Source organism: Piliocolobus tephrosceles, chromosome 12 (genome assembly GCF_002776525.5).
Source record: "Piliocolobus tephrosceles isolate RC106 chromosome 12, ASM277652v3, whole genome shotgun sequence".
Taxonomy (NCBI): domain Eukaryota; kingdom Metazoa; phylum Chordata; class Mammalia; order Primates; family Cercopithecidae; genus Piliocolobus; species Piliocolobus tephrosceles.
Window position 1 is genome coordinate 92,033,838 of NC_045445.1, and position 24,532 is coordinate 92,058,369.

Below are 24,532 nucleotides of genomic sequence, written 5' to 3' on the forward strand. Positions count from 1 at the left end.
TTGTACCTTCAAATGATTCCTTATTGCTCACTAATGTTCGTTTCTTTCTGATTGAAGTACTCTCTTCAGCAATTTTTAAGGAGAGGCCTGGTATTGATGAAATTCCTCAGCTTTTGTTTGTCTGGGAAAGTTTTATTTCTCCTTCATGTTTAAAGGGTATTCTTTTGTAAGATATACTATTATAGAGTAAAAGTTTTGTTTGTTTGTTTGTTTTGAAAAAAGGCCTCACTCCAGTTTCCCAGGCTGAAGTGCAATGGTGCAATCATGGCTCACTACAGCCTCAATCTCCCAGGCTCAGGTGATTCACCATCTCAGCTACCTAAGTAGGTGAAACTACAAGCACATGCCACCACCCCTGGCTACCTTTTTTTTTTTTTTTTTTTTTTTTTTGGCAGAGTCTCGCTCTGTTGCCCAGGCTGGAGTGTAGTGCAGTGGCACAATCTCAGCTCACTGCAAGTTCCGTCTCCTGGGTTCACACCATTCTCCTGCCTCAACCTCCTGAGTAGCTGGGAGTACAGGTGTCTGCCACCACTCCCAGTTTATTTTTTGTATTTTTAGTACAGATAGGGTTTCATTGTGTTAGCCAGGATCATCTCGATCTCCTGACCTCATGATCCACCTGCCACAGCCTCCCAAAGTGCTGGGATTACAGGCGTGAGCTACCGCACCTCTGGCTACTTTTTAATAATTTCTGTAAGGATGAAGTTTAACCATCATGTTCAGAGTGGTCTTGAACTCCTGAAATCAAGCAATCTGCCCACTTTAGCCTCCCTAATGTTGGGATTACAGATATTAGCCACCACACCTGGCAAGGTAAAAATTTTTTTTTTTTCTTCAACACATTAAATATGTCATGCCACTCTCTCCTTGCCTACAAGATTTCCAGTGAAAACTTTGCTGCCAGATGTATTAGAGATCCATTTTATGTTATTTTTTCATTTTCTTTCTATTTTTAGTATTTTTTTCTTTATCCTTGACATTTGGGAGTGTGACTATTAAAATCTTTGAGATAGATTTCTTTGGGTTAAATCTGCTTGAGATTCTACAATCTTGTTGTACTTAGATATTGATAGGTTTCTCTATGTTTAGGAGAAGTTCTCTGATATTATTCGTTTTGAATAAACTTTTTCACCCCTATCTCTTTTTTGACCTCCTCTTCAAGGTCAATATCTCTTAGATTTGTCCTTCTGGTAATATTTTCCAGATTTTGTGGGTGTGTTTCATGGTGTTATATTATCTTTTTTTTTTTTTTGTCTCCTCTGATAGTGTATTTTCAAATCACCCTTATTCAAGCTCAATTCTTTTTTCTGCTTGATCAGTTCTGCTATTGAGAGACTCTGATGCATTCTTCAGGATGTCAATCATATTTTTCAAATTTAGAATTTCTTTTTGATTCTGTTTATTTCAATATCTTTGTTAAATTTATCTGATAGAATTCTGAATTTGTTTTCTGTGTTATCTTAAATTTCTTTGAGTTCCCTTAAAACAGCTATTTTGACTTATCTGTGTGAAAGATCACATATATCTATTCCTCCATGATTGGTTTCTGTTGCCATAGTTAGTTCATTTGAGAAATCGTATTTTCCTGGATGGTCTTAATGGTTGTGGATGTTTGTCTTTGTCTGGACATTGAAGAGTTAGGTATTTATCATGGTCTTTGCAGTCTGAGCTTGTTTGTACATGTCCTTCTTGCAAAGAGTTTCCAGGTATTCAAAAAGACTTCGATTTTTTTTAATCTAAGTTGTATCTTCATTAAGGAACACCTGAAGCCCAGCATTGATCTGGTTTTTGAATACTCATAGAGGTACTGATCTGATGGTCTTGAATGATATCTGGAAGAATTCTCTGGGTTACCAGGGATAGACTCTGTATTAGTCCATTTTCACACTCTTGATAAAGACATACCTGAGGCTGGACAATTTTAAAAAAGAAAGAGGTTTAATTTGACTTATAGTTCCACGTGACTGGGGAAGTCTCACAATCATGGCAGAAGGCAAGGAAGAGCAAGTCCCATCTTACATAGATGGCAGCAGGCAAAGGGAAAATGAGGAAGATGCAAAAGCAGAAACCCCTGATAAAACCATCAGCTCTCATGAGACTTATTCACCACCACAAGAACAGTATGGGGGAAACTGCCCCATGATTTAATTACCTCCCATGGGGTCCTGCCCACAACACGTGGTAATTATGGGAGTACAATTCAAAATGACATTTACGTAGAGACACAGAGCCAAACCATATCATTCCACCCCAGGCCCCTGCCAAATCTCATGTCCTCACATTTCAAACCCAATCATACCTTCCCAACAGTCCTGGAAAGTCTTAATTCATTTCAGCATTAGCTCAAAAGTCCACAGTCCAAAGTCTCATCTGAGACAAGGCAAGTCCCTTCCGCCTATGAGTCTGTAAAATCAAAAGTAAACAAGTTATATCATAGATACAACAGGGATAATGACATTAAGTAAATAAAACCATTCCAAATGGGAGAAAGCCAAAACAAAGGGGCTACAGGGCCCATACGAGTTTGAAGTCCAGTGGGGCAGTCAAATCTTAAAGCTCCAAAATGATCTCCTTTTACTCCAATCTCACATCCAGGTTACAGAGATGGGTTCCCATGGTCTTTGGCAACTCCATCTCTGTGGCTTTGCAGGGTATAGCCTCCCTTCCTGCTGCTTTCATGGGCTAATGTGGTGTGTCTGTGGCTTTTCCAGGCAGACAGTGAAAACTGTTGGTGGATCTACCATCCTGGGGTCTGGAGGATGGTGGCCTCTTCTGACAGATCCACTAGGTGGTGCCCCAGTAAAAACTATGTGTGAGAGCTCCAGCCCCACATTTCCCTTCTGTACTGCCCTAGCAGAGGTTCACCGTGAGAGCTCTGTCCCTGCTGCAAACTTCTGCCTGGGAAACCAGACGTTTCCATACATCTTCTGAAATCTAGGCAGAGGTTACCAAATTTCAATTGTTGACTTCTGTAGACATGCAGACTAAACACCACTTGGAAGTTTCCAAGGCTTGGGGCTTGCAGCATCTGAAGCCACAGCCCAAGCTCCACATTGACCCCTTTCAGCCACAGCTGGAGCAGCTGGGAGGCAGGGCAACAAGTCCCTAGGCTGTGCACAGCTCAGGGACCCTGGGCTCAACCCATAAAACTATTTTTTCCTCCTAGGCATTATGGCCTGTGATGGGAGAGGCTGCCATGAAGACCTCTAACATGCCCTGGAGACATTTTACCTATTATCTTGGGGATTAACATTTGGCTCTTTGTTACTTATGCAAATTTCTGTAGTAGGCTTAAATTTCTCCTCAAAAAAAATGGGATTCTCTTTTCTATTACATTGTCAGGCTGCAAATTTTTCAAACTTTTATGCTGTTTCCTTTTAAAAACTGAATGCTTTTAACAGCACCCAAGTCAACTCTTTAACGCTTTGCTGCTTAGAAATTTCTTCTGCCAGACACCCTAAATCATCTCTCTCAAGTTCAAAGTTCAACAAATCTTTAGTGCAGGGGCAAAATCCCACTAGTCTCTTTGCTAAAACATAACAAGAGTTACTTTTGCCTCAGTTCCCCACAAGTTCCTCATCTCTGTCTGAGAATACCTCATTCTGGACCTTATTGTCCATATTGCTATCAGCATTTTGGACAAAACTATTCAACAAGTCTCTAGGATGTTCCAAACTTTTCCAAATTTTTCAGTCTTCTGAGCCCTCCAAACTGTTCCAGTCTCTGCCTGTTTCCCAATTCCAAAGTTGCTTCCACATTTTTGTGTATCTTTTCAGCAACACCCCATTCTATTGGTATTAATTTAGTGTATTAGCCCATTTTCATACTGCTGATAAAGACATACCAAGACTGCAAAATTTACAAAATAAAGAGGCTTAATTTGACTTACAGTTCCACATGTCTGGGGAAGCCTCACAATCATGGCAGAAGGCAAAGAGGAGGAAGTCCCATCTTACATAGATGGCAGCAGGCAAAGAGAGAATCAGGAAGATGCAAAAGCAGAAACCTCTGATAAAACCATCAGATATCATGAGTCTTATTCACTATTATGAGAACAATATGGAGAAACCGCCCCCATGATTCAATTATCTCCCACTGGGTCTCTCCCACTCCACGTGGGAATTATGGGAGTAAGAGTCAAAATGAAATTTGGGTGGGGACACAGAGCCAAACCATATCAGACTTTTTTTTTTTCTTTTCTACTTTATTTCAAGCAGTGTCTCTGTCTCTATTCTGAGCTGTCTGGAGCATGAGGTGACACAAGCAGTTTTGTGGTACTGTGCTTTGTCCTAAAGCCAGCAAGGCACTGGGTCTCATTCAAGGCCCACTGTGACCACTACCTGACTATCAACTTTGTTTGTTTAAGGCTTTAGGCCTCTGCAATGAGCAAGTGGTAAAATAAACCAGGCTTGTGTCTTGATTGGTTGAGAAAAAGTATCTTCTCTATCAAGGACTGAAGGCATTTGGTTTTTGAAAGATTCGAATGATCACTATGGCTATATGCAAAATTATTATTTTATAGTGACTTGTGATCCTACTTTAATAAAGTATTTTACACCTTTCATATTTGACATGCTTCTCAAAATTAAATTTCAAATTCTAAAATTCAGCCTTTGGAACCACGGAAGTTCAAGAGAGGCTTATTAGGCTTATTTGGTATGTAAAAACTATGTAGGCAGTGGTCAAATAAGAAACACTGTTTAACTCTCTGAGTTATATCTGTATAAATGTGTTATCAACATGTGTTCCAAAAGTTCACAAGATTTCTAAAATTCTGATAGCTTAGTGTATGTTATCACCAATAATTATGAGTTTTATGGAGTTTTTTAAACTTTAAGTTCTGACATATGTGTGCAGAATGTGCAGGTTTGTTACACAGGTATACATGTGCCATGATGGTTTGCAGCACCAATCAACTCATTGTCTAGGTTATAAGCCTTTCATGCATTAGGTATTTGTCCAAATGCTCTTGTTCCCATTGCCCCTACCCCCAAAAAAGCCCCAGTGTGTGATGATCCCCTCCCTGTGTCCATGTGTTCTCATTGTTCAACCTCCACTTATGAGTGAGAACATGCTGTGTTTGATTTTCTGTTCCTGTGCTAGTTTGCTGAGAATTATGATTTCCAGCTTCATCCAGGTCCCTGTAAAGGACATGAACTCATTCTTTTTCATGGCTGCATAGTATTCCACAGTGTATATGTGTTACATTTTCTTTATCCAGTCTAACATTGATGGGCATTTGGGTTGTTTCCAAGTCTTTGCTATTTTAAATAGTGCTGCAATAAACATATGTGTGCATGTGTCTTTTTAGTTGAATGATTTATAATTCTTTGGGTATATACCCAGCAATGGGATTGCTGGGTCAAATGGTATTTCTGGTTCTAGATCCTTGAGAAATTTCCACACTGTTTTACACAATAGTTGAACTAACTGATACTCCCACAAACAGTGTAAAAGTTTTCCTATTTCTCCACAGCCTCATCAGCATCTATTTTTTCCTGACTTTTTAATGATTGCCATTCTAACTGTTGTGAGATGGTATCGCATTGTGGTTTTGATTTGCATTTCTCTAATGACCAATGATTATGAGCTTTTTTTCAAATGTTTGTTGGCCACATACATGTCTTCTTTTGAGAAATGTCTGCTCATATCCTTTGCCCAGTTTTTTATGGTGTTGTTTGTTGTTTTCATGTAAATTTTTTTAAGTTCCTTATAGATTCTGGATATTCACCCTTTGTTAGATGGATAAATTGCAAAACTTCTCTCCCATTCTGCAGGTTGCCTGTTCACTCTGATGATAGTTTCTTTTGCTGTGCAGAAGCTCTTTAGTTTAATTAGATCCCATTTGTCAATTTTGACTTTTGTTGCAGTTGCTTTTGGTGTTTTAGTCATTAAGTCTTTGCCCATGCCTATGTCCTGAATGGTATTGCCTAGGTTTTCTTCTAGAGTTTTTAGGGTTTTAGGTTTTATATTTAAGTTTTTAACCAATCTTGAGCTAATTTTTGTATAAGGTGTAAGAAAAGAGTCCAGTTCCTCTTTTCTGCACATGGCTAGCCAATTTCCCCAGCAGCATTTTTTAAACAGGGAATTCTTTACCCATTCCTTGTTTTTGTCAGGTTGGTCGAAGATCAGATGATTGTAGATGTGTGATGTTATTTCTGAGGCCTCTTTTCTGTTCCCTTGGTCTATATATCTGTTTTGGTATCAGTACCATGGTATCTTGGTTACTGTAGTATAGTATAGTTTGAAGTCAGGTAACATGATGTTTCCAGCTTTGTTCTATTGCTTAGGATTGTCTTGGCTATATGAGCTCTTTTTTGGTTCCATATAAAATTTAAAGTAGTTTTTTCTAATTCTGTGAAGAAAGTCAATGGTAGTCTGATGGGAATAGCATTGAATCTGTAAACTACTTTGGGCAGTATAACCATTTTCATGATATTGATTCTTCCTATCCATGAGCATGGAAATTATTTCCATTTGCTTGTGTCTTCTCTTATTTCCTTAAACAGTGATTTGTAGTTCTCCTTGAGGAAGTCCTTCATGTCCTTTGTAAGTTGTATTCCTAGATATTTTATTCTCTTTGTAGCAATTGTGAATGCGTGTTCACTCATGATTTCACTCTCTGTTTGTCTGTTATTGGCATATAGGAATGCTTGTGATTTTGTGATTTTTGCACATTGGTTTTGTATCCTGAGACTTTGCTGAAGTTTCTTATCAGCTTAAGGAGATTTTGGGCTGAGACAATGGGGTTTTCTAAATATACAATCATGTCATCTGCAAACAGGGACAATTTGACTGCCTCTTTTCCTAATTGAATAGCTTTTATTTTTTTCTCCTGCCTGATCGCCCTGGCCAGAACTTTCAACACTATGTTGAATAGGAGTGGTGAGAGAGGGCATCCCTGTCTTGTGCCAGTTTTCAAAGGGAATGTTTCCAGCTTTTGCCCATTCAATATGATATTGGCTATAGGATTGTCATAAATACCTCTTATTATTTTGACGTGTGTTCCATCAATACTTAGTTTATTGTGAGTTTTTAACATGAAGGGGAGTTGAATTTTATCAAAGGCCTTTTCTACATCTGTTGAGATAATCATGTGGTTTTGTCTTTGGTTCTGCTTATGTGGTGGATTATGTTTATTGATTTGAGTATGTTGAACCAGCATTGCATCAAGATCAAGCTGACTTGACCATGGTGGAGAAGCTTTTTGATGTGCTGCTGGATTTGGTCTGCCAGTGTTTTATTGAGGATTATTGCACTGATGTTCAACAGAGTTATTGGCCTGAAATTTTCTTGTTTTTTTGTGTCTCTGATAGGATTTTGTATCAGGTTGATGGTGGCCTCATAAAACGAGTTAGGGAAGAGTCCCGCCTTTTTGATTTTTTGGAATAGTTTCGGAAGAAATGTTACCAGCTCCTCTTGGTACCTCTGGTCAAATTCAGCTGTGAATCCATCTGGTCCTGGACTGTTTTTTTTTTTTTTTCTTTGATTGGTAGGCTATTAATTACTGCCTCAATTTCAGAACGTGTTATTGTTATTTCAGAACTTGTTATTCTGGGATTGCACTACTTCCTGGTTCAGTCTTGGAAGGGTGTATGTGTCCGGGAATATATTCATTTCTTCTAGATTTTCTGGTTTATTTGTGTAGAGGTGTTTATGATATTCTCTAGTTTGTATTTTTGGGGGATCAGTGGTGATATCTCCTTTATCATTTTTTATTCTATTTAATTCTTCTTTCTTTTCTTCTTTATTAATATGACTAGTGGTCTATCTATTTTGTTAATCTTTTCAAAAAACCAGCTCCTCTATTTATTGACTTTTTTAAGGTTTTCTGTGTTTATATCTACTTCAGTTATGCTCTGATCTTAGTTATTTCTTGTCTTCTGCTAGCTTTTGCATTTGTTTGCTCTTGCTTCTCTAGTTTTTTTTTTTTTTTAAGTGTGATGTTAGGGTGTTGATGTTAGATATTTCCCACTTTCTGATGTGGGCATTTAATGCTATAAATTTCTCTCTTAACACTGCTTTGCATCTCAGAGATTCTAATATGTTGCCTGTTTGTTGTCATTGGTTTCCAAAAACTTCTTTATTACTGCCTTAATTTCATTATTTACCAGTAGTCATTCAGGAGCAAGTTGTTCAATTTCCATGTTATTGTGCAGTTTGAGTGAGTTTCTTAATTCCGAGTTCTAATTTGATCATGCTGTGGTCTGAGAGACTGTTTGTTATGATTTCCATTCTTTTGCATTTGCTGAGGGGTGTTTTACTTCAAATTATGTGGTCAATTTTAGAATACGTTTTATGTGGTGCTGAGAAGGACACATATTCTACTGATTTGGGGTGGAGAGTTTTGCAGATGTCTGTTAGGTTCACTTGGTCCAGAGATAAAATCAAGTACTAAATATTCTTGTTAATTTTCTGTCTCTTTGATCTGTCTAATATTGACAGTGGGGTGTTAAGTCTCCCACTATTATTGTGTGGGAGCCTAAGTCTCTCTGTAGGTCTCTAAGTACTTGTTTTATGAATCTGGGTGCTGCTGTATTGGATGTATATATATATTTAGGATAGTTAACTCTTCTTGCTGTATTGATTCCTTTACTCTTCTGTAATACCCTCCTTTGTCTTTTTAATCTTTCTTGGTTTGAAGTCTGTTTTATCAGAGACTAGTATTGCAAACTCTGCTTTTCTTTGCTTTCTCCTTTTGCTTGGTAAATATTCCTCCCTACCTTTACTTTGAGCCATTGTGTGTCTTTGCATGTGAGATAAGTCTCCTGAAAACAGCACACCTATGGGTCTTGCCTATTTATCCAATTTGCCAGTCTATGTGTCTTTTAATTAGGGCATTTAGTGCATTTACATTTAAGGTTAATATTGAGCATTTAGCCCATTTACATTTAAGGTTGATATTGTTACATGTGAATTTGATCCTGTCATCATGATGCTAGCTGGTCATTTTTCACATTAGTTGATGCAGTTTTTCTGTATAGTATAATTGGTCTTTATATTTTGGTGTATTTTTGCAGTGGCTGGTACTGCTTTTTCCTTTCCATATTTAGTGCTACCTTCAGGAGATCTTGTAAGGCAGGCCTGGTGGTGAGAAAATCCCTCAGAATTTGCTTGTCTGTAAAGAATTTTATTTCTCCTCTGCTTATGAAGCTTAGTTTGTCTGGATATGAAATTATGGGTTGAAAATTCTTTTCTTTAAGAATGTTGAATACTGGCCCCCACTCTCTTCTGGCTTGTAGGGTTTCTGCAGGCAGATCTGATGTTAGTCTTGGAGAATCTGATGATTATTTATATTGGGGTTTCTCTTTTCAAAGAGTATCTTAGTGGTGTTACTGGTGTTTTCTGAATTTGAATGTTGGTCTGTCTTGCTAGATTAGGAAAACTCTCCTGGGTAATATCCTGAAGTGTGTTTTCCAACTTGGTTCCACTCTCCCCGTCACTTTCAGGTACACCAATCAATCGTAAGATTGGTCTTTTTACATAGTTCTGTATTTCTTGGAGGCTTTTTTCATTCCTTTTCATTCCTTTTTGTCTAATCCTGTCTTCACATCTTATTTCAGTAAGTTCTTATTCAATCTCTGATATCCTTTCTTCCGCATGATTGATTTGGTTATTGATACATGTGTATGCTTTATGAAGTTCTCATGCTCTGTTTTCTTTTTAGACCCATCAGCTCATTTATGTTCTTCTCTAAACAGTTTATTCTAGTTAGCAGTTCCTGTAACCTTTAATCAAGGTTCTTAGCTTCCTTGCATTGGGTTGGGTCATGCTCCTTTAGCTCAGAGGAGTTTGTTATTACCCATCTTCTGAAGTCTACTTCTGTCAATTTATCAAATTCATTCTCCATCCAGTTCAGTGTCCTTAGTGGAAAGCAGTTGTGATCATTTGGAGGAGGAGGCATTCCAATTTTTCAAATTTTCAGCATTTTTGCATTGGTTTTATCTCATCTTCGTGGATTTATCTCCCTTTGATCTTTGAGGCTGATGACTTTTGGATGGGTTTTTTTTTTTTATTATACTTTAAGTTCTAGGGTACATGTGCATAACGTGCAGGTTTGTTACATATGTATACTTGTGCCATGTTGGTGTGCTGCACCCATCAACTCGTCAGCACCCATCAATTCGTCATTTATATCAGGTATAACTCCCAATGCAATCCCTCCCCCCTCCCCCCCATGATAGGCCCCCAATGTGTGATGTTCCCCTTCCCAAGTCCAAGTGATGTCATTGTTCAGTTCCCACCTATGAGTGAGAACATGTGGTGTTTGGTTTTCTGTTCTTGTGATAGTTTGCTAAGAATGAGGGTTTCCAGCTGCATCCATGTCCCTACAAAGGACACAAACTCATCCTTTTTTATGGCTGCATAATATTCCATGGTGTATATGTGCCACATTTTCTTAATCCAGTCTGTCACAGATGGACATTTGGATTGTGTGTCCATCTGTGGATGGGGTTTTTTGTGTGGGAATACTTTTTGTTGAAATTGATGTTATTGCTTTCTGTTTGTTACTTTTTCTTCTAACAGTCAGGCCCCTCTTCTGTATGTCTGCTGGAGTTTGCTGGAAGTCCACTCCAGACCCTCTTTGCCTGAGTATCACCAGTGGAGGCTGCAGAACAACAAAGATTTCTGCCTGCTCCTTCCTCTGGAAGATTTATCCCAGAGGGGAACCCACCTGATGCCAGCCAGAGCTCTCCTGTGTGAAGTGTCTGTCAAAACCCCGCTGAGAGGTCTCTCTCTGTCAGGAGGCACAGCGATCAGGGACCCACTTGAAGAGGCAGTCTGTCCCTTAGCAGAGCTCAAGCACTGTGCTAGGTGAAACCACCTTGTCAGAATCTACTGCTTACTTCAGAGCCAGCAGGCAGGACTGCTTAAGAACTCTGAAGCTGTGCCTACAGCTGCCCATTCCCCCAGATGCTCTGTCCCAGGGAGATGGGAGTTTTCTGTTTTTTTTTTTTTTTTTTTTTTTTTTATAACCCCCTGATTGGGGCTACGGCCTTTCTTTTAGAGATGCTCTGCACAGTGAGGAGGAATCTAGAAAGGCAGTCTGGCCACAGCTCCTTTGCCACACTGTGGTGAGATCTGCTCACTCTGAACTTCCTGGCCTCCTTAACACTGTCAGGGGAAAACCACTTGCTCAAGCCTCAGTAATGGCAGATGCCCCTCCCCCAACCAAGCTGGATGATGATCCAGGTCAACTTCAGACTGCTGTGCTGGCAGCAAGCATTTCAAGCCACTGGTTCTTAGCTTGCTGGGCTCTGTGGGAGTGGGACCCACTAAGCAAGACCGCTTTGCTCCCTGACTTCAGCCCCTCTTCCAAGGGCGTGAATAGTTCTGTCTCACTGGGGTTCCAGGCACCAGTCAGTTTAAAATGCAGAAATTACCCACCTTCTGTGTTGCTTTTGCTGGGACCTGTAGACTCAAGCCTTTTCTATTCAGCCATTTTGCCAGATCCCTTAGCAAATTTTTTTTTCCAGCTTCTAGTGCTGCTTGCATTCCTTGGTTCATGGCCCTGCACACTCTAACCTTGGCTTCTGTTGTCCATCCCCTCTTGATTTTTATGTTAAACTGCTGCATTCCACAGAAATAATCATATTTCCTCATCAACTGCATTTTTAATCATGGCTATTCTCAGCCTTTTGTCATCCACAGATAATTATTTTACCTTGATTCTTCTCAAGAAGTGATTTATAATCACCTACAGCCCCAAATTTGCTGCTTCTTCAAGGGAAATTCTTGAAAATGACCTTTACAAGAACTCTTATATACAAGTTTTCCTGATTATGTTGAAGATCATACTATTGGACTAAGTAAAATCTTACAAAACTCTAATTTAAAAGCTTATGTATTCATGCAGATTACTAACTCAACAAGTGGAATAAAAATTAATTACATGGAACCACACTAATAGAGGATTAAATTTATATGACATATTTGTTTAGAATATTGCCAATTCTTTTTACATTATATTTTCCAGAGTCAAGAAAAGTTTTCCTTTCTTTGGAGCTATTTACAACTTAAATAAATAAGTTAAGATAATATATAAAACATAGAAAACTTATAACTTAAATAGTCCCAAAGAGCAATATTTTATATTATATTTATTAAATATATTTTGTATTTTATATATTATGTATATTTTATTTCTTCTAAAAACACAGGATACATGTCCAGAATGTGCATGTTTGTAACATAAGTATACATGTGCCATGGTGGTTTGCTGCACCTATCGGTCCATCCTCTAAATTCTCTCTTCTCACCCCTATACCCCAACAGGCCTTGGTGTGTGTTGTTCCCTTCTCTGTGTTCATGTGTTCTCATTTTTCAACTTCTTATGAGTGAGAACGTGGTATTTCTTTTACTGTTCTGTGTTTGTTTGCTGAGGATAATGGCTGCAAGCTTCATCCATGTCCCTGCAAAGAACATTATCTTATTTCTTTTTATTGCTCCATAGTATTCCATGCTATATATATACCACATTTTCCTTATTCAGTCTATCATAGATGGACATTTGGGCTGGTTCCATGTCTTTGCTATTGTAAATAATGCCACAATAAAAATATGTGGGCATGTGTCTTTATAGTAGAATGATTTATATTCCTTTCAGAATATACCCAGTAATGGGATTTATAGGTCAAATGTATTTCTGGTTCTAGATCCTTGAGGAATGGCCATACTGTCCTCCATAATGTTTGAATTAATTTACATTCCCACCAACAGTATAAACGCGTTTCTATTTCTCCCTAGCTTCACCAGCATCTATTCTTTCCTGACTTTTTAATCATTGCCATTCTGACTGGCATGAGATGGCATATCATTGTGGTTTTGATTTGCATTTCTCTGATGGCCAGTGAGGTTTAGCTTTTCTTCATATGCTTTTTAGCCACATAAATGTATTCTTTCGAGAAGTGTCTGTTCATATCTTTTGCCCACTTTTTGGTGATTTTTTTTTCTTGTAAATTTCTGTATGTTCCTTGTAAATTCTGGATATAAGACATTTGCCAGATGGGTAGATTGCAAACATTTTCTACCATTCTGTAGGTTGCCTGTTCACTCTGATGATAGTTTCTTTTGCTGTGCAGAAGCTCTTTAGTTTAATTAAATCCCATTTGTCAATTTGAATTTTGTTGCAATTGCTTTTGGCATTTGTCAGGAAGTCTTTGCTCATGCCTATGTCCTGAATGGTATTGCCTAGGTTTTTCTTCTGGGGTTTTTATGATTTTGGGTTTTACATTTAAATCTTTAATCCACCTTGAGTTAATTTTTGTATAAGGTGTAAGGAAGGGGTCCAGTTTTAATTTTCTGCATATGGCTAGCCAGTATTCCCAGCACCATTTACTGAATAGGAGATCATTTCCCTATTGCTTGTTTTTGTCAGGTTTGTCAAAGATCAGATGGTTGTAGACACGTGATGTTATTTCTGAGGTCTCCTTTTTGCTCCGTTGGTTTATACATCTGTTTTGGTACCAGTACTATGCTGTTTTGGTTACTGTGGTCTTTAAGTATAGTTCAAACTCTGGTAGTGTGATGCCTCCAAGTTTGTTCTTTTTACTTAGGATTATATTTTCTATACAGGGTCTTGTTTGATTCCATATAAAATTCAAAAATTTTTTTTTTCTAATTCTGTGAAGAACATGAGTGGTAGTTTGATGGGATTAGTATTGAATCTATAAATTACTTTGGGCAGTATGTATGGCCATTTTCACAATATTGATTATTCCTATCCATGAGGGTTGAATGTTTTTCCATTTGTTTGTGTCCTCTTTTATTTCTTTGAGCAGTGGGTTGTGGTTGTTCTTGAAGAGGTTCTTCACATCCCTTGTTAGCTGTATTCCTAGGTATTTTATTCACTGTGTAGTGATTTTGAATGGGAGTTCATTCATGATTTGTCTCTCTGCTTGTGTATTACTGGTGTAAAGGAATTCTTGTGATTTTTGCAATTGATTTAGTATCCTGAGAATTTGTTAAAGTTGCTTACCAGTTTAACAAGTTTGGGGCTGACATGTGAGGGATTTCTAAATATAAAATCATGTCATCTGCAAACAGAAAATTTGACTTTTTCTTTTCTTATTTGAATACCCTTTATTTCTTTCTCTGGCCCGATTTCCCCAGCCAGAACTTCCAATACTATGTTGAATAGGAGTAGCGGGAGAGGGCATCTTTGTCTTATACCAGTTCTCAAAAAGAATGTTTGCAGCTTTTACCCATTCAGTATGATATTCCTGTGGGTTTATCATTAATAGCACTTATTATTTTGAGATATGTTCCATCAATACCTAATTTATTGAGATTTTTTAACATGAAGGGATGTTGAATTTTATCAAAGGACTTTTCTGCATTTGTTGAGATAACCATGTGGTTTTTGTCTTTGGTTCTGTTTATGTGACAGATTATGTTTATTGATTCATGTATGTTGAGCCAGTCTTGCATCCCAGGCATAAAGGTGACTTCATGGTGGTGGATAAGTTTTTTGATGTGTTGCTGTATTCGGTTTACCAATATTTAATTGAAGATTTTTGCATTGATGTTCTTCAGGGATATTGGCCTTAAGTTTTCTTTGTTTGCTGTGGTTCTTCCCATTTTTGGTATAAGGATCATGCTGACTTCATAACATGAGTTAGGGAGGAGTCCCTCCTTTTCAATTGTTTGGAATTGTTTCAGAAAAAAAATGGTACTAGTTCCTCTTTGTATTTCTGGTAGAATTCAGCTGTCACTCTGTCTGGTCGCAGGCTTTTTGTTTTTTTTTTGGTTGGTAGGCTATTAATTATTGCCTCAACTTCAGAACTTCTTATTAGTCTATTCAGGGATTTGACTTCTTCCTGGTTTAGTCTTGAGAGAGTGTATGTATCCAGGAATTTGTCCATTTCTTCGAGATTTTCTAGTTTATTTGTGTAAAGGTGTTTATAGTATTCTCTCATGGTAGATTGTATTTTTGTGGGGTCAGTGGTGATCTCTCTTTTGTCATTTTTTATTGTGTCTATTTGACTCTTTTCTCTTTTCTTCTTAATAGTCTAGCTAGCCATCTATTTATTTTTTTAATTTTCTCCCAGCTCCTGCATTCACTGATTTTTTTGGAGGGTTTTTTGTGTCTCTATCTCCTTCAGTTCTGCTCTGATCTTAGTTATTTCTTGTCTACTGCTAGGTTTTGAATTAGTTTGTTCTTGCCCCTCTAGCTCTTTTAACTGTGATGTTTGGGTGTCATTTTGAGGTCTGTCAAGCTTTCTGATGTGGGCATTTAGTGCTATAAATTTCCCTCTACACAATGCTTTGTCTGTGTCCTAGGTCTTCTGGTATATTGCCTTCTTGTTTTCATTGGTTTCAAAGAAATTCTTCATTTCTGTCTTAATTTCATTATTTACCCAGGAGTCATTCAGGAGCAGATTGTTCAATTTCCATGTAATTGTGTGGTTTTGAGTGAGTTTCTTAATCCTGATTTTTAATTTGATTGCACTGTGGTCTGAGAGACTGTTTGTTATTACTTCAGTATTTTTGCATTTGCTGAGGAACGTTTTTCTCCCAATTATGTGATTGACTTTAGAATAAGTGCCACATAGCACTGAGAAAAATGTATATTCTGTTGATTTTGTGTAGAGAGTTCTGTAGATGTCTACTAGGTCAACTTGATCCAGGGCTGAGTTCAACTCCTGAATATCCTTGTTAACGTTCTGTCTTATAGATGTGTCTAATACTGACAGTTGGGTGTTAAAGTCTCCCACTATTATTGTGTGGGAGTCTAAATCTATTTGTAGGTCTCTAAAAACTTGTTTTATAAATCTGAGTCCTCCTGTATTGGGTGTATATATATTCAGAATAGTTAGCTCTTCTTGATGAATTGTTCTCTTTATTATTATGTAATGCTGTTCTTTGTCTTTTTTGATCTTTGTTGGTTTAAAGTCTGTTTTGTCAGAGACTAAAATTACAACCCCTGCTCTTTTGTTCATTTGTTTGTTTATGTGTTTGCTTTCCATTTGCTTGGTAAATTTGACTTTTTTTATCCCTTTATTTTGAACCCATGTGTGTCTTTGCACATGAGAAGGGTCTCCTGAATACAGCACACTGATTGGTCTCGACTCTTTATCCAATTTGCTAGTCTCTGTGTTTTAATTGGGGCATTTAGCCCACTTACATTTAAGGTTAGTATTGTTATGTGTGAATCTGATTCTGTCATCATGCTGCTGTTTGGTTATTTTGCACACCAGTTGATGTAGTTTCTTTGTTGTTTCGTTGTTATCTATATTTTGGTGTACTTTTGCAGTAGCTGCTGCTGGATTTTCCTTTCCATATTTAGTGCTTGTTGCAGGAGCTCTTGCGAGGCAGGCCCTCAGCATTTGCTTGTCTGGAAAGAATTTTATTTCTTTTTCATTTTGGAAGTTTAGCTTGGCTGGATATGAAATTATAGGCTGAAAAAAATGTTAATAATGTTGAATATTGACCCGCAATCTCTTTTGGCTTATAGTGTTGCTGCTGAGAGGTCCACTGTTAGTCTAATGATCTTCCCTTTATAGGTGACCTGACCTTTCTCTCTGGTTACCCTAACAATTTTTCCTTCATTTTGACCTTAGGGAATCTGATGATTATGAGTCTTGGGGTTGATTTCCTCATGGATTAGCTCAATGATGTTATCTGTATGTCTAGAATTTGAATGTTGGTCTGTCTTTCTAGGTTGGGGAAATTCTGGATAATATCCTGAAATGTGTTTTTATGCTTATTTCCATTTTCCCCATCTCCTTCTGGTACTCCAATCAATCTTAGGTTCAGTCTATTTATGAAGTGCCATGTTTCTTAGAGACTTTGTTCATTTCTTTTAATTATTATTTCTCTATTCTTGTCTGCATGCCTTTTTTCAGCAAGGTGGTCTTCAAACTCTTATATCTTTTCTTCCTTTGGTCGATTGTGATATTGATATTTGTGTATGCTTCACGAAGTTCTCATTCTATGTTTTTTAGCTCCATCAAGTCATTTATGTTCCTCTCCAAACTGGATATTGGTTATAGTTAGCAATTATTATAACCTTTTGTCAACGTTCTTAGCTTCTTTGCATTGGGTTAGAAGACATATATATTTTTTTAATTCAGGGGAGTTTTTTTATTACCCATCTTTCGAAGTCAACTTCTGTCAATTCATGCATCTCATCCTCTGTCTACTTCTGCACCCTCGTTGGAGAGTCCTTGAAATCATTTGGAGGAGAAGAGACACTCTGGCCTTTTGGGTTTTCAGCATTTTTATCATTGATTCCTTCTCATTTTCATGAGTTTGTCTAGTTTTGATCTTTGTGGCTGCTGACTCTTCGATGGGGTTTTTGTGGGGGACATTTTTTGTTATTGATGCTGTTGTTGTTGCTTCGTTTTTCTTTCAATATGTTTAACTCTCTGAGTCATATTTGTATAAATGCATTATTAACATGTGTTTCAAAAGTGTATGAGGTTTCTAAATTGTGATATCTTAGCATATGTTATTACCAAAAATTGTGATATTTATGTTAAACTGCTGAATGGCACAAAAGTAATGAAATTTGCTAGTCAATTGCATTTTTAATCATGGCTATTCTAAGACTTTTGTCATTCATAGATTACTTTACCTCGATTTATCTCAAGAAGTGGTCTATAATCAGCTACAGTTGGCCTGGGTGGCAGAGCAAGATGGTGGAAGAGGAACAACTCCAGTCTCTAGCTCCCAGCGCCAGTGACAAAGAAGACAGGTGATTTCTGCATTTTCAACTGAGGTACTGGGTTTATCTCACTAGGGAGTGCCGGATAATGGGTGCTGGTCAGCTATTGCAGCCTGACCAGCGAATGCTGAAGCAGGGCGAGGCATCACCTCACCTGGGAAGTGCAAGGGGGAAGGGATTCCCTTTTCCTAGCCAGGGAAACTGAGACACACAACACCTGGAAAATCGGGTAACTCCCTCCCCAATACTGTGCTTTAAGTAAATGGGCACATCAGGAGATTATATCCCACACATGGCCAGGAGGGTCCCATGCCCATGGAGCCTTCCTCATTACTAGCACAGCAGTCTGCAATCTAACTGCAAGGCAGCAGCTAGGCTGGGGGAGGGGCGCCCGCCATTGCTGAGGCTTAAGTAGGTAAACAAAGCCCTGGGAAGATGGAACTGGGTGGAGCTCACAGCAGCTCAAGGAGGCCTGCCTGTCTCTGTAGACTCCACCTCTGGGGACATGGCACAGCTAAACAATAACAACAACAACAAAGCAGCAGAAACCTCTGCAGATGCAAACGACTCTGTCTGACAGCTTTGAAGAGAGTGGTGGATCTCCCAACACGGATGTTGAGATCTGAGAATGGACAGACTGCCTGCTCAAGTGGGTCCCTGACCGCTGAGTAACCTAACTGGGAGACATCTTGCAATAGGGGCAGACCGACACCTCACACCTCACATGGTGGAGTACACCACTGAGAGGAAGCTTCCAGAGCAAGAATCAGACAGGTACACTCGCTGTTCAGCAGTATTCTATGTTCTGCAGCCTCTGCTGCTGACAACAAGGCAAACAGGGTCTGGAGTGGACCTCAAGCAATCTCCAACAGACCTACAGCTGAGGGTCCTGACTGTTAGAAGGAAAACTAACAAACAGGAAGGACACCCACACCAAAACCCCATCAGTACGTCACTATCATCAACGACCAGAGGCTGATAAAACCACAAAGATGGGGAAAAAGCAGGGCAGAAAAGCTGGAAATTCAAAAAATAAGAGCGCATCTCCCTCTGCAAAGGTATGCAGCTCATTGCCAGCCACGGATCAAAGCTGGACAGAGAATGACTTTCATGAGATGAGAGAAGAAGCCTTCAGTCCATCAAACATCTCAGAGCTAAAGGAGGAATTACATACCCAGTACGGAAAAAAAAAAAAAAAAAACCAAAAATCTTGAAAAAAGAGTGGAATTGATAACCAGAATAATTAATGCAGAGAAGGCCATAAACGAACTGACAGAGATGAAAACCATGACACGAGAAATATGTGACAAATGCATAAGCTTCAGTAACTGACTCGATCAACTGAAAGAAAGAGTATCAGCGATTGAGGATCAAATGAATGAAATTAAGCGAGAAGAGAAACCAAAAGAAAAAAGAAGAAAAAGAAATGAACAAAGCCTGCAAGAAGTATGGGATTATGTCAAAAGAACAAATCTACATCTGATTGGGGTGCTCGAAAGTGAGGGGGAAAATGGAACCAAGTTGGAAAACGCTCTTCAGGATATCATCCAGGAGAACTTCCCCAACCTAGTTGGGCAGGCCAACATTCAAATTCAGGAAATACAGAGAACACCACAAAGATACTCCTCGAGAAGAGCAACTCAAAGACACATAATTGTCAGATTCACCAAAGTTGAAATGAAGGAAAAACTGTTAAGGGCAGCCAGAGAGAAAGGTCGGGTTACCCACAAAGGGAATCCCATGAGACTAACAGCAGATCTCTCGGCAGAAACTCTACAAGCCAGAAGAGAGTGGGGGCCAATACTCAACATTCTTAAAGAAAAGAATTTTAAACCCAGAATTTCATATCTAGCCAAACTAAGTTTCATAAGGGAAGGAGAAATAAAATCTTTTACAGATAAGCAAATGCTTAGAGATTTTGTCACCACCAGGTGTGCCTTACAAGAGACCCTGAAGAAAGCACTAAACATGAAAAGGAACAATTGGTACCAGCCATTGCAAAAACATGCCAAAATGTAAAGGCCATCGCGGCTAGGAAGAAACTGCATCAACTAGTGAGCAAAATAACCAGTTAATATCATCATGGCAGGATCAAGTTCACACATAACAATATTAACCTTAAATGTAAATGGACTAAATGTTCCAATTAAAAGACACAGACTGGCAAACGGGATAAAGAGTCAAGATGCATCAGTCTGCTGTATTCAGGAGACCCATGTCAAATGCAGAGACATACATAGGCTCAAAATAAAGGGATGGAGGAAGATCTACCAAGCAAATGGAGAAAAAGAAAAGCAGGGGTTGCAATCCTAGTCTCTGATAAAACAGTCTTTAAATCATCGAAGATCAAAAGAGACAAAGAAGGCCATTACATAATGGTCAAGGGATCAATTCAACAGGAAGAGCTAACTATCCTAAATATATAGGCACCCAATACAGGAGCACCCAGATTCATAAAGCAAGTCCTTAGAGACTTACAAAGGGACTTAGACTCCCATACAATAATAATGGGAGACTTCAACACCCCACTGTCAACATTAGACAGATCAAAGACACAGAAAGTTAATAATGATATCCAGGAATTGAACTTAGCTCTGCAGCAAGCAGACCTAATAGACATCTATAGAACTCTCCACCCCAAATCAACAGAATATACATTCTTCTCAGCACCACATCACACTTATTCCAAAATTGACCACATAATTGGAAGTAAAGCACTCCTCAGCAAATGCACAAGAACAGAAATTATAACAAACTGTCTCTGAGACCACAGAACAATCAAACTAGAACTCAGGACTAAGAAACTCAATCAAAACCACTCAACTACATGGAAACTGAGCAACCTGCCCCTGAATGACTACTGGGTACATAACGAAATGAAGGAAGAAATAAAGATGTTCTTTGAAACCAATGAGAACAAAGATACAACATACCAGAATCTCTGGGACACATTTAAAGCAGTGTGTAGAGGGAAATTTATAGCACTAAATGCCCACAAGAGAAAGCTGGAAAGATCTAAAATTGACACTCTAACATCATAATTAAAACAACTGGAGAAGCAAGAGCAAATACATTCAAAAGCAAGCAGAAGGCAAGAAGTAACTAAGATCAGAGCAGAACTGAAGGAGATAGAGACACAAAAAACCCTCCAAAAAATCAATGAATCCAGCAGTTGGTTTTTTGAAAAGATCAATAAAATTGATAGACCACTAGCAAGACTAATAAAGAAGAAAAGAGAGAAGAATCAAATAGACGCAATAAAAAATGATAAAGGGGATATCACCACCGACCCCACAGAAATACAAACTACCATCAGAGAATACTATAAACACTTCTACGCAAATAAGCCAGAAAATCTAGAAGAAATGGATAATTTCCTGGACACTTACAATCTCCCAAAACTAAACCAGGAAGAAGCTGAATCCCTGAAAAGACCAATAGTAGGCTCTGAAATTGAGGCAATGATTAATAGCCTACCAACCAAAAAAAGTCCAGGACCAGATGGATTCACAGCTGAGTTCTACCAGAGGTACAAGGAGGAGCTGATACCATTCCTTCTGAAACTATTCCAATCAATAGAAAAATAGGGAATCCTCCCTAACTCATTTTATGAGGCCAACACCATCCTCATACCAAAGCCTGTCAGAGACACAACAAAAAAAGAGAATTTTAGGCCAATATCCCTGATGAATAGCGATGCAAAAATCCTCAATAAAATACTGGCAAACCGGATTCAGCAGCACATCAAAAAGCTTATCCACCATGATCAAGTGGGCTTCATCCCTGGGATGCAAGGCTGGTTCAACATTCGCAAATCAATAAATGTAATCCAGCATAAAAACAGAACCAAAGACAAAAACACATGAGTATCTCAATAGATGCAGAAAAGGCCTTTGACAAAATTCACCACCCTTCATGCTAAAAACGCTCAAGAAATTCGGTATTGATGGAACATATCTCAAAATAATAGGAGCTATTTATGACAAACCCACAGCCAATATCATACTGAATGGGCTAAAACTGGAAAAATTCACTTTCAAAACTGGCACAAGACAGGGATGCCCTCTCTCCCCACTCCTATTCAACATAGTGTTGGAAATTCTGACTAGGTCAATCAGGCAAGGGAAAGAAATAAAGGATATTCAGTTAGGAAAATAAGAAGTCAAATTGTCCCTGTTTGCAGATGACATAATTGTATATTTAGAAAGCCCCATTGTCTCAGCCCAAAATCTCCTTAAGCTGATAAGATACTTCAGCAAAGTCTCACAATATAAAATTAATGTGCAAAAATCACAAGCATTCTTATACACCAGTAACAGAAAACAGAGAGCCAAATCATGAATGAACATCCATTCACAATTGCTTCAAAGAGATTAAAATACCTAGGAATCCAACTTATAAGGGATGTAAAGGACCTCTTCAAGGAGAACTACAAACCACTGCTCAGTGTAATAAAAGAGGACACAAAAAATGGAAGAACATACCATGCTCATGGATAGGAAGAATCAATATCGTGAAAATGGCCATACTGCCCAAGGTTATTTATAGATTCAGTGCCATCCCCATCAAGCTACCAATGAGTTTCTTCACAGAATTAGAAAAACCTGCTTTAAAATTCATATAGAACCAAAAAAGAGCTCGCATTGCCAAGACAATCCTAAGTCAAAAGAATAAAGCTGGAGGCATCACGCTACCTGACTTCAAACTATACTACAAGGCTACAGTAACCAAAACAGCATGGTACTGGTACCAAAACAGAGATATAGACCAATGGAACAGAACAGAGTCCTCAGAAATAATATCACACATATACAGCCATCTGATCTTCCATAAACCAGAGAAAAACAAGAAATGGGGAAAGGATTCCCTATTTAATAAATGATGCTGGGAAATTCAGCTAGCCATAAGTAGAAAGCTGAAACTGGATGCTTTCCTTACTCCTTATACAAAAATTTATTCAAGATGGATTAGAGACTTAAATGTTAGACCTAATACCATAAAAACCCTAGAAGAAAACCTAGGCAATACCATTCAGGACATAGGCATGAGTAAGATTTCATGTCGGAAACACCAAAATTAATGGCAACAAAAGCCAAAATTGACAAATGGGATCTAATAAAACTAAAGAGCTTCTGCACAGCAAAAGAAACTACCATCAGAGTGAACAGGCAACCTACAGAATCAGAGAAAATTTTTACAATCTACTCATCTGACAAAGGGCTAATATCCAGAACCTACAAAGAACTCAAACAAATTTACAAGAAAAAAACAAACAACCACATCAAAATTGGGCAAAGGATATGAACAGACATTTCTCAAAAGAAGACATTCATACAGCCAACAGACACATGAAAAAATGCTCATCATCACTGGCCATCAGAGAAATGCAAATCAAAACCACAATGAGATACCATCTCACAGCAGTTAGAATGGCAATCATTAAAAAGTCAGGAAACAACAGGTGCTGGAGAGGATGTGGAGAAATAGGAACACTTTTACACTGTTGGTGCGATTGTAAACTAGTTCAACCATTATGGAAAACAGTGTGGCGATTCCTCAAGGATCTAGAACCAGAAGTACCATATGACCCAGCCATCCCATTACTGGGTATATATCCAAAGGATTATAAATCTTGCTGCTATAAAGACATATGCACACGTATGTTTATTGCAGTACTATTCACAATAGCAAAGACTTGGAATCAACCCAAATGTCCATCAGTGACAGACTGGATTAAGAAAATGTGGCACATATACACCATGGAATGCTGTGCAGCCATAAAAAAGGATGAGTTTGAGTCCTTTGTAGGGACATGGATGCAGCTGGAAACCATCATTCTCAGCAAACTATTGCCAGAACAGAAAACCAAACACCATATGTTCTCACTCATAGGTGGGAACTGAACAATGAGATCACTTGGACTCGGGAAGGGAAACATCACACACCGGGTCCTATCATGGGGAGAGGGAGGGGAGAGGGATTGCATTGGGAGTTATACCTGATGTAAATGACGAGTTGATTGGTGCTGACTAGTCGATGGGTGCAGCACACCCACATGCCACAAGTATACATATGTAACAAACGTGCACGTTATGCACATGTACCCTAGAACTTAAAGTATAATTTTAAAAAATTTAAAAAATAAAAAAAGAAAAAAAAATAAAAAATATAATCAGCTATAGTCCAAAATTTACTGCTGCTTCAAGGAAAATTCATGGAAAAGTCCTTGACAAGTACTCTTGAATACAGGTTTTTCTGATAACTTTGGAGATCATACCATTGGACTAAGTATAATCTTCCAAAACTCTTATTTGAAAGCTTGTGTATTTATGCAGATTGCTAATCCAACATCAAGTGAAATGAAAGTTAATTACATGAAACTAATAGAGGATTAAATTTTTATGACATTTTTGTTTAGAACATTGCTGATGCTTTTTATGTTCTATTTTCCAGAGTCAAGAAAAGTCTTTCTTTGGAGCTATTTATAACTTAAATAAGTAAGTTAAAAATAATGTAATATAAAAGATTATAACTTAAATAGCCCCAAAATGCTATTTTATATTTCATATATTTTTATATTTATTATATATTTCTCATATTTTATATTTTTTACATTTGTGAGTAAAATTGAAACCTTTATTTTTCTGTCAATTTGATTTCTCCAAAATTTAAAAATTACTTGTAACTTGGGAAAATAATAATTTGGATAAATTCAATAAGAATCTCTTTTCCTTTTTTCACCAGTTATTTTGCAAAGGCTCTGATTGGAAAGGAATGTTCTAAGATATGACCAGACTGTTTTGAAGGATTAAGGTGTACTTTATAGAGCTGATAAAAGGTTCTTTGGAAAAACTGGCCTAATAC